This window comes from Halichoeres trimaculatus, unplaced genomic scaffold, assembly GCF_033239565.1.
Source record: "Halichoeres trimaculatus isolate MK-OKI-2021-1 unplaced genomic scaffold, fHalTri1.1 fHalTri1_scaffold_18, whole genome shotgun sequence".
NCBI lineage: Eukaryota > Metazoa > Chordata > Actinopteri > Labriformes > Labridae > Halichoeres > Halichoeres trimaculatus.
The window spans coordinates 26,169,117-26,189,539 of NW_027437196.1; the positions used below are offsets into that span (position 1 = coordinate 26,169,117).

At 40.7% G+C, this 20,423-nt stretch overlaps 1 protein-coding gene across 1 annotated transcript in view; it reads left to right on the plus strand.

Annotated features, from left to right (window-relative positions):
• Window positions 1-20,423, plus strand: part of kcnh2b (potassium voltage-gated channel, subfamily H (eag-related), member 2b) — a 434,397-nt gene that overhangs the window by 73,879 nt on the left and 340,095 nt on the right. The gene's annotated exons all lie outside the window — the stretch shown is intronic.

Genomic DNA, 20,423 nt, shown 5'->3' on the forward strand with positions numbered 1-20,423 from the left:
TTTTCTGCTCCTGTAGCTCTCTTAAACTGGATTTCTGTCTCATTCTGAAACATCCACGATTCTTTGTCTGTTGTAAAGCAAGAACTTCATTCACAGGCCAAGGATTCCCCCTCTGTCTCTCCTCTTTTGTCTATTTCTGTCTCTTTCTCATATTCATGTTTGCAGCTCCTCAGACACACACACACTCTCACACACACTGACACAAAGGAGGCTAGGAGATGAACTTCTTCGTCAGCGTGTATTCATACTTGCTTTGATCATACTATTCTGTGTTACATCCCTCTGAAACTGTTGAGAGATCAAAGCTGCACTAGCATCGCTTATGTTTTGATTCATGTAGTTGAAGAAAATATTTTTAGTCCCAAACAGGCTGTGTGACCTTTGAGAAGAAAAACTGCACGCTGCTGAAGGTGTCTGTGTGGTTTTCAGGCTCTTAGAGGAAGGTTGCTGATAAATTAAGTTGTTTGAATCTTTTTTCTTTGTTCAGATTTTATAATTTACTTCTTTATTATTAATTTTTTTTTAGCTAACCACAAGAGCTAAACATGTTTGTTTCTCTGCAGTTAGCTCTGACTGCTGCAGAGTTTTGAGCACAACTTCTAAAATTTATGAATCTGCTTCAAACTGAAATCTCTTTCTGTGTTTGCTGTCAGAGACTGAACAAGTTAACACTCAGCACATTTATGACTTTATGCCAGCTAGCTGCAACTGTTGCACTGTGATTGATAGTGCTCGACATGAAATGGCTTGAAAAGTGGGCTATGCCACTCGACACTGCCCCCACAATTTCTGATGTTACGCCAGTGTTCCATGTTTATTCTTAAGCTATCATGCAGAAATCTGAATAAAATGAAGTTGGATTGCACGCTCTGCCCATGTCCACTTTTAATGGAGAGTATGGATGAGACTCAAAAGTGGCAAACAAAGTTAGTGGTCAAATCCCATTTGCTCTTCAAGAATACACACCTCATTTGACAGTGATCCTTTTCACATTCAAGCCCCAGATGAGTAATGGATGAATAAAGAAATTAAATAATTTAAACAAACAAACAAAAATTCTTTACGTAAATTTTAATGTCAAGTTCAAATTCAAAAAGCGTTATTAGAATGAAGATTTAAAAAAAATGTTTCCAAAGCCAATATTCAATAAAATGATTGAAAAAAACCACACATTAACAGGCAAACACATGTTAAAATAAACCAAAAAGTAATAGAATGACAACAAACAATAAACTCAAAGGGCTCTAATTTCCTGGCGCAGTGCAGGGGGCGCAAGACTGGCGCACCATGCGCAGTGCTAATTTCGTACGGTGTACGGCTGTGCATTGCCAATTTGACGATTTGGTAGACCGTCTGCGCAGAGATGGGTGTGACTGCGCGCCAGGGGGAGTTGAAGGCGCACCAGGGGGAGGTGTTGGCAGATTCATGTTGGCGCAGTGACAATTTCGTGCCAAAATCAGTGCAGAAAGTGCGCTGAAAGCTCGCCAGCTCCAACCTGGTCTATTCTCGGCGCAAAGCGGCACGTACCCTCCGCAGCTGTAATTTGGTGACAGGCGCACATGTGCGCACATGTTAACAAAGCCTCAGAGGCAGGTTTCCAGAGTGTCTGGCACGTTTTAATGCAATAAACAATCACAGTAATCACTATTTAATGTAACTGTCTGAACCAGCATATACATTTATATCTATATTAACTGTCCCGTCACATCTGATGTCAGATTAAAACCATTGTCATAATGGAAAGTTAACCTGATGGCAGCTGGAAGTTTGATGCACATCTTACAATTAAACAATAAACAGCCTTAACATCTGATACAGAGTATATATCTGGCTTCTCTCATTTCATTTAATTCAAAGACAAGGGGGAGAGAAAAGACGAAGAATAAAGAGACAAAATAAATGTATGTCACTCAGGATTTACCCGTGATTTCCCATATTTCTCTGTTTTAGTTTTTATTTTTAACGTGATCTAAAAAGATGGAGTACATTATTGTAAGGAGGATGAGGTGGAGACACTGAGAGAGTATACAGTATATCACCAAAGGTTCTGCTATTTGGCGATGACAAACCAGGAGTGCAGGTGGATCAAAAGTATTCTGAATGGATAAGCCAGCTGTGTAACTGTCTCTTCATTTTGTACTCCTATTAATGACAAAGGAACAGATTACATCTGTCCCGGGAGCTGGCCCACACGGTAACGTGCTTCGTGTCCTCCGTTGTGCCCCGCTGTCCATTCTCCTGCTGCAGGCACAGCGGTTTTGATGGTCTCCGCTACCGGGTCTTTCCAGCACACTGTTTCCGCGGTGTCGGGTTCAGTCAGACCAATCAGACACTGCGCCTCGGCCGAGGAGAGGCGCTCATTTGGTTGGTGAGAACAGCGCTCGGCTGTGTTTAACCCACTCACGACTTTTCTCCTCCCTCTCTGCCATTTGCGCGGAGAGAGGCGTGGACGTGCAGCTCTGCGCTCCTCTGCGCCTTGACTGCGCCTCTCTTGACACTGCAGGAAACTTGCAAAGTGCGCTGGTCACGCCCAGGGCAGGTGCGCCTGCACTTGCGCCTGGTCTACAAAATTAGCGCCCAAAATGATTAATATTTAGATGGGCATAGATATTTTTGTTACCTAATAACACCTTATTAACTGTCTCTGACAGCAGCCTGTCTAACTCTGACAAGCTGTCACATATTCTGCTGACAGCTGAACAGTCGAGCTCTCTTCACCCAGAATCTTCTGGCTCTGTAAATCTTCAGGGAGATTAAGAGATTCATGACATACATTTGTAAAATTTGGGAAAAATCTGCCTCTAATATTTTTACAATATAGACAGGTAATGAGAAAATGGAGATCAGTTTCCTCCTGTCCTGTGTTACAGAGCCTGCAGACTCTCTGAGATCTTTCTAACCACTAATTTCTGTATTGACCAGTTTTAACAGCCAGTTTCTGATCAGAGAGGTTGTATTTAGTGAGTGTCTGTCTCTTTGAGGGCTCTGTAATTACTGTTAAAGAATCTGCCAATTTAAATACTCTCTTTAATAAGTTAAAAAAATATATTATTTTGACTGAGTTTCCAATTTATCTTTAATATATATAATATATGTTTAATCAGTAAGGACTTCCTTGTTCTTTCTGAAAAATGTTTTGCATGCACCTGACTAGGGCTGCAACAACTCATCCATAAAATGTGTAAAAAGGTCAAATCAAAGTGTTGCTAACATGTATCATTTGATTATTGCATCATCTTGAGTCAAAGAGCTTATCATCTTGCATACATCACATGTAAACATCAGCATAGCGTGGTTCAAGTGAAGCAAAGCATTTATTTAAAATATCTACAGAAACATATGAAACACAGCAGAGGTGGAGACAGTGGTCAGGCTCATCCATCCTCAGTGTGTGGGCATTTTATAAACATAAGGGTGTGTTAGAAGCTAACTTTGCAGGTAGAGCAAGTACATCCTGTCCTTTGCAGAGTCACATTGTAATATAGAGAGTTTAAGAACAATCAAAATATAATCTGTTATTAGTGCATCTTTCTCTGCTGTTGCTATAATTTTGAAAATTATAGTGTGTTTTGTTTTGTTGTTGTGTGTTTTTTGTCTGATTCATTAATTCATCAAAAATTAAAATTATCGCAAGTTACAGCTCAACACCTGACACTTCCTGAAACTAACATTGTGAGCTACTTCCAAGTTTTTCCTGTCTGGCTCAAGGACATTCAACACTTGTGTCATTTCTGAAGAACATTTTTTCAAGCAAGACAAAAAGGTTCACCTTTATTCTAAGAAAACTCACAATTAAACCACATTTGTTTCATTTAACTCCACTTCAAAGGAAAAGTTTTTCTTCAGCATCTCCTGATAGAGCTTTATGATCAGATCCAATACAAGAGCAGTTGATACATTATCCTGTGTCTACACTTCACAGACCGCGCAGCATTTATTTGGTGTATAGGTGTACCATGGTCCCCTCTGTAAACAAACATTTCTTACACTGGGAGGAGCTAATTCTGCTTGCAAAGGGCCCAACACCTCAGTGAAGATGTGATGCACTGAGACACGCAGCAGTGACTGGCTTTGACTAACCTACCTGTCCCCGCGGCTTTTACTCTGAGTGCAAAATCGAAGGCACTCATCAGAGCAACATTCATCTGCAGCACTCGGTTGTCACTCACCATTATTCTCCTAAGTGAAGGCTAATGCATTAAACATTTACTCTCCCTCTCTGTTTCACTCCTGGAGAGGCACAAATGTTGTCTGCAGCTTCAGACGGAGCGACCGTGTTGACTTATTTGCTTGTGAAGTAAGTTTTTTTTTTCATTAAGAATTACCGCAGAGCCTTGTTCCCAGGTGGCACTGGAAGGAAATGGTCTGAAGCGTTGGCTTACCATCTACCATCCTTATCCTCTCTACTTACTCACTCATTCATCCACTTACTTGGTTATTCTCTTGCTTTTATTTGACACTTTTCATGCTTTTCTTCACATTTCCCAAGCACATATTTGGATTGCAGAACGCTGGGCTATTTGAGGCTGGTCCACCCTTTGGTTCTTTGGATCTATTGGTGATGTCACTGTTGAGCAGTGGGGGTACATGTATTTTCAAAAACAAAGAAATTCTGATCAAATGAACTTCTTAATTAGCTTAATAAAATCAGGATGGTGATTTGCTGAGCAAACACTTCTGATAGCCAGCAGCTGGGCCTTTGGGGACACTGCTTTCAGTTTCCCCGGAGGAATATTTTCTGAGGTGACTGATTTCTTGTCATTCAAACAGAAATCTGATTTGGAACAAACCAACTTTTTAAAACTCTGGTTTTAACCCGAGTTCCACCCTGTAAATTATTTCTGCTAAGCTACTAACATGAAAACTGACTCACCATTTACTTTTCATTCAACCTTTATTTAGTCTCGAAAAATCATTGAGGGTGTCCCCTCATTTTCAGTGATGTTGAGAATACAGAGAACAACAATAAAACAACACAGTTAAAAACAGTTACATTCAAAAGCAGCGTAATTCATTATCAGTGTTCTAAACTGACCGAAGGAAACAAGTGCTTGTAGTTTTAATGTTTGTTGTAAAATGTTCCAGGTGAAAGCAGCTGAAAAGCTGAAAGCAGTTCTTCCAAATACAGAGTTTACCCGTGGAACTTCAAGCAACAGCAGGTCACTGGATCTTGTTGGATATTGATTATGAGATTGGTTTAACAGGGATGTTATGTATGATGGCATTTTACCAAGTAAGGCTTTTTAAATTAATAAGAACCAGTGCCTGTCACGTCTTACATTCAGGGGTGCCCTGCCCATTTTTCATATAAAATGCGATGGTGGGTGGAGTAACCTTCCCCAGTGATGAATCTAATGGCTGAGTGGTAAATGGAGTCCAGGGGTTTAAGAGTAGAGGCAGAGGCATTTCTATAAACAACATCACCATAATTCAAAACAGATAAAAAGACAGCTTCAATAACACGTTTTCTACTTTGCCGTGGGAAGTTAGTTTTGTTCCTGAAGAAAAACCCAATTTTTTGTCTTAGTTTGCTAGCCAGGGAATCAATATGAAATTTAAAGGTGAGTTTTTGATCTAACCAGATGCCAAGGTATTTATACTCAGATACTCTGTCAACACTGCGTCCTGTTAGGGTGGTAATGTGAAAACTACTGTCAGTGATGTCTGTGGCTCTGGAGAACAACATGTGTTTAGTTTTACTTGGATTGAGAATCAGTCGTAAGTCAAACAGAGCATGTTGTAATTGATCAAAGTTTTGTTGGAGGGTTTGAATGGCTGCTTGGGCAGTATTAGCAAAGCAGTATAGAATTGTGTCATCAGCGTAATGGTGGGAGGTACAATCTGTTATGGATGATGTGATGTTGTTTATATATAAAGTAAATAAGAGAGGACCAAGTATTAAACCTTGTGGAACCCCTTTTGATAGAGGCAAACACATAGAGTGACAATTACCAAGAACCACATACTGATCTCTCGGTGAAAGGTAGTCTTGGAACCATTTACAGGACATGACATAGAGTCAAAGCCAGTTTCTTTTAGCCTTTCAATGTGCAGGGAATGGTCGACAGTGTCAAAGGCTTTTGTTAAGTCAAAAAATAAAGCTGCACAGAATTTTTTCTCGTCAATCTGAGAAATGATATCATTTGTGACAGATGTGACTGCGGTGATTGTACTATGGTTTGTTCTGAAACCTGATTGATGTGGGCTTAATATGCAATTACTGGAGAGGAATGATTTGATTGTTAACCGATGATTCTAAGATTTTAGCTAGACAGGACAGTTCGGAGATGGGCCGGTAGTTATTGAGATCGGTTTTGTCTCCACCTTTGTAAAGTGGGGTTACATAAGCTGTCTTCCAGGCTTGGGGGGAAAACACCAGTGGAAACGGAGACATTGAACAAGTGTGGGACTTGCACTGAAATTATAGGTGCACAGATCTTCAGGAAGTATGGTTCAATTTTATCATGTCCTGTTGTTTTCTTGCCGTCTATACTTCTGGTAGACTCACAAAATACAGATAGTTTCTGTCCTTGAAAATTAAATTGAACAGCAAGTCTGTGACTTTTAGTTAACATTATTCTGTGGATTTAACAGTAACATCAATAGCACCTTTGAAACTTTTGAAAAAATGTTGGTGATGAAAAATGTCTTGGGTTTCTAAATTCATCTCTTTCTACACCCCTTCCCTATCCAATTGTCTCAAACTTTGCTCTTTTCCTTCCTCTCCATTCATTTTCTTCTTTCCCATTGTCTTATTTATGGCCCCTTGAGGTAGAAATTCTCGTTTTACCTCCCTGCATTTCTCCTCTCCTTCCATTCATCTTGTCCTGCTGACTGGGGAATTAGAGAGGAGGGACGGGAGAGTCTGACATCCAGCATCGACCCCGCTGCGGTCCTCAGAGGCATTAGTATGCAAAATATCTGATCGTTGAAGAAGCTCCTGTCTTCTGTTATAAACCCAGGAGGGGCAGGGAGAAAGTCCTGGAACTTTTCAGAGGACTACAGAGTCCACGGTGCTCCGTTGGTGTGTGCTGGTGGTTTGCAGTGTGGCAGTCTGAACACCCACCAGGACACCTCATGCAGTTTTTTCCTGACAGATCCTTTTTAATGTGGTTCTTAAAGAGTTTTTTCTTTCTTTGCAGAACTTTTTGCAAGCGAAGGTGTTTAAAAAGTCCCCGCAACATTAACACATTTTACCCTGAGAGCTCCTCAGAGCCATTGTTGGAGTGCCATTGTCATTACTTATTGTATGCTCCATATTGCAGCAGCTCTGTGGTTGCCCTGTGTTTGACATGAAAATTGGGAGAGCTGGAGCGCTGTGGTGACAGGTACCACAGATCTGGAGCTGATAAAATGATACAGATCTGAATCTTTTGTCCCTGTTTGAAACTCTTTATTTTCACTGTATGCTGAATTAATCAGAGATAAGAGCAGTAATGTGTTTTATCATGACTCCAGCTGTCAGCAGAGACACTTTTCAGGTTGTATGTCAGTTCTGTGCCATATAGCAGTTTATATCTTAGCTCCAGGATCTGGGCCTGGATGCACGTTAAGTCATATGGGACCATTAGTCCTGTTTGGCTGCAGAGTTAGCCACATGCATGACTATAAATAACCGTCCAGTTAACTACTTACACCATGAAAGAGACGCAGGTGCAGATTACGTCATAATTCAGGGGAATCTCCTGGAAAACCCCATCAATCAAATTTAAACTGCACATGCCTACTAGTCATAAACTGCAATACACCCAGCGAGCAGTAATGGTGTAACTGACAGAAGATCAACAAAACAAAATGAAATGGAAATAGATATTTTATGAAAAGAATTTATAAACAACTATCAGCTAGTAAATCAGATAAAAATCAAAGAGAAAGAGAAAGTTTGGTGATCTTGAGCAGATTAAATGTTTACAGTGTTTTCAAGCGCACAGTGGAAAACCTCAATAATAAAAACAGTAATATGCAAGCTGCTTTGAGGTACAAGTGCCACAGCAATGCCTCAGTACCCCGATGAATAACTCTAAAAGCAGTTTATGAACTCCAACTTTTCACCACACACATCTTGAAAGGACCCAGATGCATAAAAGCGTGAGCCTCATTGTTTTGAAACTTCAATCCTTTTCTCATCCGTCTAAATTTGCTGTATGTCCCCACCTTTGCAAAAATTACCCACTGTCTTTGTATATTTTGTCTCAAACGGTACCACATAGTGCAATGTCTGCCATTAAACAGCAGAACAGGCACTGTTATCTTGCTGTTAGCGCCTGTAATGGTGGGGTCTACCTCCATTAGATTAACAGTATTTTGGCCTGTTAGCCTGGCTCATGCATGCTGCCAATCTATTTTTTTTTTTTGCCATTAGTACAAAAAGTCTGTTTTCCTCGGTAATGGCTTGTCATGCATATGTGCCCAGGAGATACTGTTTGTGAGAGCTGAAGTTCAGTTAATCAATCTTGGCTGGTTCAACGGATGTTTGACCTGAAACACCTGATGATCTCAGGAAACAGCACTGATGATGAGCCCCGGCTTAGAATCAGAGGATGGTTCAAAACAACAACAGTAGCATCAGCAACACCTGAGGGGGACATGTTTTGAATTTTAACCACGATGTAAAGAAAGGCATCAACTTGGACTTGATGATGAACTCATTAGAGTTCATCATCAAGTCATCAAGTCAATTAGAGTTGAAAGTAGGGGTGCACATCCAAATTTTCAAGTCCTTATACCTTGGCTTCATACATGCTGGCACTGATACTGATCCGATCAAACACCAGTATTATTATTATTATTATTATCTTTTCTTAATTATTAGAATGAGACTGAGCTGGTGAACCCCAGTCTTTTGTAACTCAAGCTGAAGAGATGAGCTGACATCCAATCTAGCTGATACCTCATACAGGGATCAAATCGGTGCATTTCAAATTCAAGAATTTCTCCACCATAAGTCAAAAGTCATAAAGTATTTCACACAAATCTCAAGCAGGGATTTCATAAAGTTCCATTTTTACCATCCTTTCCTTATGAATTTTGTAGCTCATGGCAGCTGAGTGGGATTTTTCTTTTTTTTTTATATGAATGATTGTGGTGGAGTCTCTCTCAACATGCTTTCATGTTGCTTTTATGGAAATCAGTCAAACAAAATACAATTTATCTCTTGTTCCAAAGTTACACTGCCATGCTTGAGGTGAAATTGATTTTATGGTTAATACGTGGAGTGGTTCCTAAAGTTCATTGTTGCTGTCTGTCCCATAAAAGCACGTTACTTATTTTCCTGCTCCTCATCTGTGAACTAACTTCATGTTTACTTTGTTTTGAGTTTCCATAGCAGAAGGTTGAGTGATGATTAATTTTTCATCTGGTGGAATGAGAATAAAAACATTTTTCAAAAGCAGCTTCTGTTCAAAGCTCTTTTGAACACACAGGTTTGAGGAGTTCAAAGATGATGCTGACCGCCGAGCACCAGCTGTGTTCCCTCTGAAGTCCTACGTCTCTACCATCACTTCAGCCTATAACAGCCAATGATGAAGCCCTTTAGCCATGATTAATAGCTGCCCTTTCTCACACAGATAAAGCCTTGTTATTGACATAATGCACCACGTGTTTCTTGAGTTCTGTAACGGCTGAATCTGAACTGAAAAGAAAGTGAAGTTGAGTGCAGAGTGGCAGGGAGGTTAAATGTCTCTGAAGATAAAGCTTTCAACTTTTCTCTTTTTTGTCTGCTTATGAATAATTTATGAGGCAGCAAGAGTACAGTGAACATAAACCCAGCAGCACAGCTCCACGGACTGTATTTTTTTTATTAAGAAATTATCTCCTGTGCACATCACACAGAAACAGGCAGAAATAAGATTTAGAGGAGTCTACTACAACCACTTCTCTTTTTTTAAACTAGTCTTTTAGTTGTCGGCTAATTATGTGACAAGGATGCAGAAATAGAATCTGGTGCACAGCTCAAGCACCCAATTCTGATACTGATTAGAATTAAATCGTATCTATACTCAATGAAAAAGGGAATAGTGTAATTTTTTTTTATCACACTCTAGCGCAGGGCTATTGATGATTTGACTACCAAATGATTACCTTCAGCTGTTATGGAAGGTGATTGATCAGAGGAACCCTTACTTGGGCATTACAATTATTTAGGCCTGGGTGATAAAACAATTAACACAAATATTACGAGATAACTTTTTCTCGATAGACATATGAGACATGGTCAATAGAAGTTTGACGCCATTTCTGAGCTTTTTTTTTTTTTTTAAATTGGGGCTTTATGTTTTCTCTGGTTGTGCTGATCTCCACCCGTGTGTAATGAACATTCATCTCCTGCGATCTCTGGAGAGCACAGGAGATGAACCTCCCTCCTCATCCGCCGGCGGCTCAGCTGAAAGACCATTGCCACTGAATGACATTGAATAGCATTTATGGGTACTGTCAGCCCGGCTGCTTTGTGTGCACAACGATGGCTAGAGTGTCACGGCATAAGGAGCGCTCCACATTGGACGTAGCTTCCACCTCCTGTGCAGCAGCCTGTGACCAATACATCCAATTTCTCCATCTGTTATCAAGTGGACATGCACTCTTAGTAGATCACCTGAAACCACTAATAACTAAGTAAAGCAGATGAATCTGTTTTCATTTCTCTAAAGTAGTTGTATAGTCTTCTTCAGTACAGAGTCTTCACAACTCATATAGGAGTTATGGAGCCTTTCAGCTGGACAAAACAGTTATTTTATTTATATCGTGATAAATATCAATATGGACTGATATGAAAGAAATTATCAAGATAAGATTTTTTTTTTTTTTCATATTGCCCAGCCCTACTATTATTATGATTATTATATTAGTAGTAAAATCTTCAGACTGACTGGCTCAAAAAGCTTTGTTTGTTTGTTTTATTTTTATGTGTAGTGAACGTTGAGTACAAAAAGAGAAATAGAATAAAAATGAAATTTTACATTTGGAAGAAATCTTCTACTTCCTGTAGAACTCAGTAACTCTGGTCTATTTTTCTGGGCTAATATGCAGCTCATCTCTGGTTGGTCGCAGCGTTTCTCTCACACGCGTCCCTCTTAAGTCGTTCTCATCATTTGCCACTGAGCGTGCAGAAACAAACACCCTGAGTTGCTGGCTTTCTGTTGTTGCTCTGAACCCCACTGAGAGCGTGAGTCGAGTGTTTGCCGAGCTGATTGATGGTGTTGACATATTATTGTGAAAGTCTGTTAGGGGGATGTTTAATAACCCAGCACAACTAATGATGTTGAACACGCACGGCATTATTATGCTTCAGCAACCTCATTTTTGTGTGTGTGAGTAATTGTGTTGGTCTATACCTGTATGTGAAGGATTACGGCCATGCTCGTCTCTTTGACAGTCGTTGTGTTGGTAGAGAGTGTGTGTCACTGCTGTGTATTTCTGGAGCATGTAGATTGTTATTTACCTCCTTGTGTTTATTGGTTTCGGTGTGTGAGCTGGTATCCTCATTTCATTTCACCTGGCTTACTATAAGTTGCTTGATGACGGTGTCACCAACTTATTGTGTTGACAACAAAACACAGTAAAATATTGAAGTAAGAAAGAATCTGTGGATGCATGAAACTGTGACAAAAACAACTGTCTCCAATGATTAAACCAAGCTTACTTTCTTCCACCCCTGCTTAGCCTTTGAATACCAGGCCAATCACATCTAATGTTGTCGCAGTGATATTTATTCGAGCACTTAAAAGGCACTGGAAGAATAAATGACAACAGCAGAGACCCTAGTTATTGGGTTGTATGTCTTTCCAGTGCCATTAGGACTTAATGCAGCAGTATTCAAAGGGAAGAGGAAGGAAATGGAAAAAGCATTTGATGGAAAGAGTGGAGGGTAATGGAAAGTGGGAGGGGCTGAAAAGGCATGATTGCTGAACAGTGACGAAAACAGAAAATACTGAAACAGAACATGTGATTTCCACACACAGTTTTCAGGTCACTGGGAGGACATCAGAAAGACAGAGACCAAGCCAGAGTCCTGAACTTAGGAACATAATTGCATCCAATTGTGTCCATTAGATGAAACCTTATTCATTTGTCTCTGTAATTAAAAGAAACATGGAGCGGGGTTTATGACAGACAGCTAATAGGCAGTTTCTCATTACTTGTTAATGAAACAGCCTCAGAGTGAAACATGTATGGTTAGCATGCTAATGACACAGACAAGACACAACATGCTGTGCATCCCTGAAACAATAACCTTCATATGCAGTGTGCCCACTGTGTTATTAACCTGGAAGAAGAAAAATAAGAGTTTAACTTTTTTTCTCTTTTCACGATTCAGACTGATAAGTTGACCTCTTTTATCTAAATAAAGTTTATTTTCAAGTTTTATAGCACAATTCAATACAATACAATACAATATATTACACTCCCCTAACACCCACCCCCCACCCAAGGTAATATTAAGGAAACCACTTAGAGGATAAGTTCGGTTTATACAGCTTTTTGTTTATAGAATGAAGTAGAACAAAATACTCACCCAGAAGGTTTTCCTGATCCAAGCAGTGCTTTGGGAGATATTTAGATCCAAAATCGTGCAGCAGACGTCCGTATAATGGGATCCATCGGGGCATAGACAGCGCCACTCCTAAAACTGCAATAATCGTCCAAAAACTCGTGTTTTTCACCAATATTCCATCATGGTCCGCTCCGGTTTAGTCCTCTGCTGCAGTCTGTGTCACTCCAGACAGCGCTGTGTGGCTGTACTGACCTCTGAACTGACGAAGACTTTGTTTACGATTGCCCCTCCGCGCATCGTCATGCAGCCTGCCGTCTTCCCCTGAAACAATGAGCCGCACTGTGCATGCGCGGACGTCCGCTGCACGATTTTGGATCTAAATATCTCCTGAAGCACTGCTTGGATCAGGAAAGCCTTCTGGGTGAGTATTTTGTTCTACTTCATTCTATAAACAACGTAAAAGCTGTATAAACCGAACTTATCCTTTAATACCAAAAGACGTAGTAAATAAGATCTGACCACAATAGCAACAATAGTAATTATAAATTAAAAATAAATAAATAAATGAGTAAAAAAATAGACAAAGAAGTAAAGTACAACAAGTCAGTAAGCCATTTGGTGTCTAAAGTAACTTGTCTTTCACCTTGGTCACAAGCAGTTACCTAAGAACTCAAAATAAGTTGACCTTTAAAAAAAGATGCATCAAAGTGGTGGAGCAGGCATGAGGAAAACTGAAATACTGTAATCAGCTGCTGTGCCTGACGGGCAGGTGCAGGCTTTGTGCTGCTTTCAGTGATGGAAACACTAATTTCTGCCATTCAGGGCTGTTGTGACAGCACCTCAGTACATAACCTCACATTATGATGCTGTCTGCTGCTGGTTGTTCAAGATAACTGGCTCTGCTCGGTTTCAGTGCACCTGTGGGAACAGAAAAAAAGAAAATATCAGCCTACAGTCCAGTGCCTGGCTCCATGTTCACATGAGTGCTGGATTTGACTGTGATACTGAAAACTAAATTTGTGCTTCTGGCTTTACCTGAGACTCTCATTGTTTATCTTACAGGCCCGAATCTGAAATCAACAACTCTTCAGCTTAGTGGCTCTGGTGTCAGTTTTGTGATGTGTTGTTAAACCATTAAACAAGTCAAAACATTAATCGCTAAAAACTATCAGTTGTTCAATTAAGGTTCTGATTGAAACTGTGTTACCTGTGAACAGACATTTAACTGCATTAAGAAAGATCCTGGTGACCAGTTGCCTGCAAGAAAAACTGAACACAGGAAGTGACCTGAAGTTTCTCAATGTGCCCTATTTACAGCAAGAGTTAAGGAGGGTGTAAAATGCTCTGCATTTTGTTGAACATTTTCTTGGAGGAACCTTTAACGCACAATAGCATTTTATGTCAAAGTTAAATCGTCATGATGTTAAAATTAACTCTTCACTTGTCTCCCTCCATCCAAAAAGCCCTCGTCATCACACCCAGTTTTGTACTGGTCATCATAGTAATCCAGTGTTGATGTCTGTGTTGAAAGTGCAAGGATAAAAGCTTGTTCTCTACTAAAATGAGGGGAGTTAAGGTTACATTATACAGGCTGGCCAGCCTGTGGTCAATAGGCAACTGACGTTGATCAATAAGGCATTACAAGTTCTATTAAAATGAAATGTCATCTTGTCTGTTCACCGAGTGACAGAAGTACCAGCAGTATGAGGATCATAAGGACATGTCGATGAGGCTTGATAATAGTTTCAGTATGGTTAAAGTTAGTGATCCCCATTCATACAAACTGCATGACAAGTTCACTTCTTTATCATTTAACTGAGTGCGGTTGTTTTGACTTAAACTGTTAGTCTAAATATATTTTGGACTGGTATATAAGCAGTGGGATTTTTGTGCAAAGTCTACCAATGCATTCCGCAATGTGCAGTTTCTGTGCAGATGTGTTGCTCCTAAAAGCATCTGTTGTCACAGCCTTGCCAGCTAGCTGTACGGCAGTAGAGATTATCCTGCTGTAGTGTTTTTGTTGTGATGAACAGACAGGCCCAGCACACCTTACATCGGTCACTTGTTGTCTTAAACCTAAGTCTTTTCAATCCAACTTGCTCACCACGTCTTTTTTTTTTCCTTTGTAGCATACCACACAGTAATCTATCAATGCAAGGTTAAAACGTCTTTATTATAAGCTCCTTCCTCTTGCTTCTTCAAGATCCATGGATAAGTTTACTTTTGACTGTCTAAATAATAAATTCCCAGCTGTTATGCCCCTGGCTGGTTTGAATTTGACAGCTTTTTCATATGATTTCAATCAACAGGGCTTATTAAGGCCAATGCTAAAACCAGAGTAATAAGAAGTGATAATTAAGTTGTCTGTTTTTCTTTCCTGTGGCCTGAGGTGAGATGTCAAACTAGAAATAGTGTGAATCTTAATTACTACCTTCATGCCTGCTTTAGAAGTGGGCTTTCCTCTCAGTTTCATGAGGGGATTCCACCTGCATTCAGAACCACTTCTCCCTAATCCAGGACACTCCACACTGTCATGCTTAGCTCTGCCTCCATGTCAGTGAGATAACCTCTCAGCACCAGGTGAAGCCTCAGCTCTGCTCAGCTCTGGTCAGCTCTGCTGCTGACTTCAGATCAGCAGATAACCCTTGATTCCAGGTGAAACCTTATCAACCTTATCACTGCTTGCTGCCGGGCCTCCGGCCCCGGCACAGTGACCACACATGAGAACTGTGGGTTGCCTTGGGGCCCCACTTCACATACATTATTCACCACAGACAGCTAGGTGTAGCTATGCCATGGCCCCTGGGTCTTGTTGCTCATATTACAGTGAGGCTGGGGAGAGGCACCCACCCTTCCTTCACCCTCAGGGCTCAGTTTTTTAATAGAGAGCAGGCTGTGAACTCTTTTCAATATTTCTTCTTTATTAAGACAGTAGAGAGGCTGAGAAAAGTGCCGAGCAGCAGAAAAAGGGACATGATCTTGAGAAATATGATCTAAGGAAAGAAGAGGTGACGGTAAAAGTTCAATCAGCTTCACATACTCTAAGATTCATATTGTCCTTCTCTGAAATGACAGGCATTTGTTGTTGTGCCCACTTTTCCTTCAGTTTCAGCAGTTTAGATGGTGATTTTTAACAACCTCAGATATTCGAAAGAAAGAAGGAATCAAACTGAGCCATGGGCTTGATGTCGATTCATTTTTATCTGCCAAACTTCAAACACTGCTGGAGGACTCTCTTATTCTAGCAATAAGTCCTGAAACCTATAGTCTGAGTTAGGTCTCACATCAGGGTTCACATCGAGTCCCCCCACAGGACCACGGTCCGACTTCAGACTACTCTCAGTATGAGCCTCGGCTGACTGAATGAGAGCTTTTAGATGTTTAGAAAACATTTCAGTCATTAGATTCTGACTGATCCTGTCATTTAAATGATCAATAAAGTTGTAGTACCGTGCACACTGTGCCTGTCCTAACCCAGAGACGCTCTCATTGTGTATGTCATTTGTGTTTGAGTAGGACCACTGCAGATGACTATTTATCAGAATTTAGCTCCCTGGACATTTTCAGGATTAGTCAGCTAACAGCGTGCTGACGGAGTCATTATCAACAGTTCCAGTGACTTCAGTACCTCATTAGTTTTACTGGGTGCACCCTGGACAGATGTCTGTAAAAGTTTCATCATGTCCCGAATGGTTTTATCCTTGTTTTACATGTTTTACTGCTCTTGCTCGAATTTGCTGTAAAATCTTTCAAAGCTAAACTCACTAATCATGGCATCTGGTTGAGCATCCCTGCAGGAAGTGTTTCTAAATGAGACATTACATGGATGTGTATGCAGTGAACACATGAGCCAGTTCTTTGAAAATGAATGAATCATGATGAAACACTTGTCAAAAAGGAACTTAAAAGTATTAAAGTCCAAGCCCTCTCCATACAATGAGTCCTGAGTAGTCATTGCTTGAGTCCATATTAAGATGCATATCAAAGGTTGGATTGGGGGTTTGAACAGGTCTAAATCTTGTATCCATGTTCCTCCATGATATGTGTTGAGTGACATACATTGCATAGGGCTCGGCCTCTGCTTTACACATTCACGCTGGAAAGTACCCAAGGTGCATCTCCAGTCTGGCACCTTGCAGGACTGCTTGACAGCTGGACTTGCAAGACAGAGGAGTTCCCGTGCTTTTCACTCCATTGATAAACCTCTCTTCATCCGTGTTGAGCTGTAGAACCATTAACCTGTTGACTCCAGGTCTGGCTCTGCTCAATATGTCTGTTTTTGACACGTTTTTATTTTTTTTAATGTTGAAAGTCCCTGGCACTTTTTGTGTTGTGCACCCTCTGTCTCGCTTGATCTGTCCTATGGTGAATTCATGTGTCACAGCTCTGGCATCCATCAAATTTGAGAGGCCTGTGTATCTGCTGCAACCTGCCAGAGCAGGGATGCAGTCGGACTAATACAAAGTGGATCCAGTGTGAGTTGACACATTGGGTTGAAATTGAATGGAAACCTGTCTGATCTTGTGCCGTAATGGAGCTGGACTAGACAAACATTTGTTGTATCTGTTAATACCCTGACCAGTAGCAACTTAAACTCACTGAAGGTCTATTTAACATACGGTGTGTTTGTGCGTGGGTGTGCTTGCAACCTGTGTCTGTTTTCATACATGTATGTGTGTTCTTCAAGGAGCATTAAAAGGGGAGACTATGAGGTCACTCTTTGCTCTAACTGTGTATGAAACGAGCTGCTTTAAAGCACCGTGCCTCCTCTCTGACTCTGACATTTCTCTGAAGCGTCTTTTCACACTGTTCTTCCAGTAAAGATGTCTCCTAAATGGTTTTGACATTTCAAAGTCTGTTTATGTTTCTGGCTCCTCAACACTAATGCAAGCAATTCAGTCTGATGTCTCAAGGATTTTCAAGTAAGATACAAGAAAAAATATCACAACGGTCATGTTGGTTCACCTTAACAGTTCACTTAAGATGTGCTGAACACATTTTTTAAACTCCGGTCTTTACGCTTAGACTCCTCATCCTTACCATAGACTGCTGGTTATTCATTTTAGTAATTGTATTTCAGTGCAAATAGTTCTTTATTTAGACATGTATAATTCCATTTTAATGTGATAGTTGTTTGCTTTAATTTGACAGCAAAGTTAGAGACAGACTGGAAAATACCATTCAACTATAGATATTAAGACAAAATAGAATTATTTGTAAAGTAAAACAGGAACTTAGGAGGTTGGCAAACTTAAAAAAAGTCTTTAAAAGTCTTAAAATAAGGATGTGGTTTGGATGACAGTTATAAAACTTTATTTCATTTTCAATAAGTGGTGCTCAGACTTGTTTAAAATTCCTGTGATCCTTTAAATCTTAATTTTACACGGCTATACATGCTGGCAAAATGAGAAACGACATATTCAGAACTTCATTATGAGAATTAAGTTCTCTCTGGGCAAAGAATTACAAGAATTTGTTTCATTATATTAACACTAGTGGAGTAGTTCTGTTACGGATGAGTAATGAGGCCCATATTATTCAGGATCCAGCAGGAAATCTGGGATTTTACATCGACACCTCTGCGGTTTCCTCTGTGTTTGAATCATTTCTGTTTTCCCTGTCGTACAGTTACACTTCAGGACACCAGCGGACTGAGTCATGCGTCAGAGCAGGCTATAGGTTACCCCATGCATTATTCTGTGAATGCACACCTGGTCATGGCATTCTATTGTGTCCATACCTTCAGGAGTACGTCAGCTTGTCTCAAATGGCACCATCTGCGTGATTGTTTCACCATCCTACACCCTCATTATCACCCTGTCCCCCGCTGTGAGGAAGTGTAGTCACAATGACATAAAAGTGTCGGCCATCAATATATGAGGCGCTAAAGCTGAATAAAGCAAAAGCTCTTTATCCTTATTTCATAAATCACTTCTTTTCTACTTTATGCTTTTTTCCCCCGTTGGACCCTTGTCCTCAAAAAATGGTCACGCAATACGAGTCCTGTCAAAGAGCCGTCTCCAAGCGCAGAAGAGGAAAAAGTTAAAGCAAAATTTGAGCTGCTCAAGGCTTTTCTTCTCCCTGTGGTTCCCGTAGATGTCAAGAGGAGAGAGATGAGGAACAAAGATAAGCTTTAATCTTTACCGAGGTGAGAACATGGAGGGCAGAGGGGAGGATGGATGAGTAACAGAGAAAGACAGAGGAGTGAGACGAAAGAGTGAGATGGAGGAGTGAGATGGTTTTTGACAGAAAATGGATGAGAGGTTAAATGGTTAAGTGAAGAGACACCTGTTAAGGAGAGGAGAGGGTTGTAGCAGAAAGGCTGGTTGAGATGAGTCTCCATTAATGTCAGAGGTAGAAAGGGCTGACCTTTGACCTCCAGGAAACACCTGATACTGTAAGCAGGAGGATCACTGTGAAACTCCACTCAGCTCCTCCTCCCCCTCTGTTCAGTCCCCCTTCCCCCTCTTCCTCCTCTCCCACTAGCCCACCTAATGAGGATGCTGGCTATGGTTTCTCCTAATTGCCGCCAGCTAACCCCACTGACTGACTGTACTCTGTCTCACCGTTACACAAGGCTGTCTTTCCCCACCCATTTTTAATCCTCTACTCCCCCTTTGTTCCCCCCTCCTGTCCTCATTCAAACCCAGCCCCTCTTTTTCCTCCCCTACCCCTCTGCTCCTCCTCTACTGTGCCTCTCTGTCCTTCTTCTCAGGTTGTCTCCTCACTGGGCCTCCATCTCCATGGTTAATCATATTGGCCCTGCCCGGCAGTGGGAATAATTATTTTTCATAGAGAGCATACAAGAAAAGCAAAATAAAAACCTCTTAGCTGCCTGTCGTTTTCCCCATATTTCTCAATTTTTCTTTGGAAATGTTGAAATTAGATTTTCAGTCAATTCTGATCAGGTTAGTGGAGTGCAGCTGCAGTGGTGGGGATAATCTGTTTAGTGTGTGTGTTCCTTCTTAAAGCACAGAAAGGACGTTCTGTTTATGATAGCACAGCTCTCCATATGAGGCGTTTACCTTGGCTGTACACTCAGAGAGAAACAATCTGAAGCACGTCAGGTAAATGAAAAGATAGATAAAGAGAGACAGAATAAGTAGAAGAGAGAGGAATGATCTGGGTTACTCCGCTCGCCGTCCCGTAATGGAGGGGTACTTCTGTCACCGTGACAGCCTCACTCGTCTGTGGGATGGAGATAATGGTCGCCTTGGAGACAGCTCCTCTAAATCATCCCCAACATTAAGAGTTCAACCCTGGTAGCTATTAATCAGACTCTATGGCCAACTATTGGTCACAAAATAAACAATGCCCTCTGGGAAATGAAGTTCACATGAGGACTGCATTGTAGCAGCACATTAAGTTTATTTCATTTAGAAAGCTCCATGAAAGGAAATAAGCTCTGCAACAAGAGGCTGCACAGGCAGGGATGTATATTCACGTATAAACAGTTTGTTTTAATGGGAAGTATTTCAGCAGGATAACAATACAGAATGAGTAAAATTTAACCTCTTACAAATGAGCCACAAGGCATAAATAGCTTTACTCACAGGACCCAGTAAAGCTTTATGAGTCTAGACACATCCATCAGTTTGCTCACCAGTTTGAAATTTCAAGTATCTGAACAATTATGGGATGAAGAAAGAAAAGACGCAAGTCCAACTGAATTTTGAGTTGAAGTCACTCTTTAGAAAGAGGGTATGTGCTTTTTCATATTTTGAACTGGATATAAAGTAACAATGCTGCATCTTATGCAGATTGTCAAACCACTACAAAATCACATGTTTTATAAATCCCTGAATCTATCTGTGAACTGATTAAAAGGCTGCAAAGCACCATGATTTCTTTAGGAGATCTTCACTAATTCACTGGAGGGGCCTCAAACACCAAAGTTTGCCCATAGCTCTACCTTTGGCAGGCTTCCACAGGG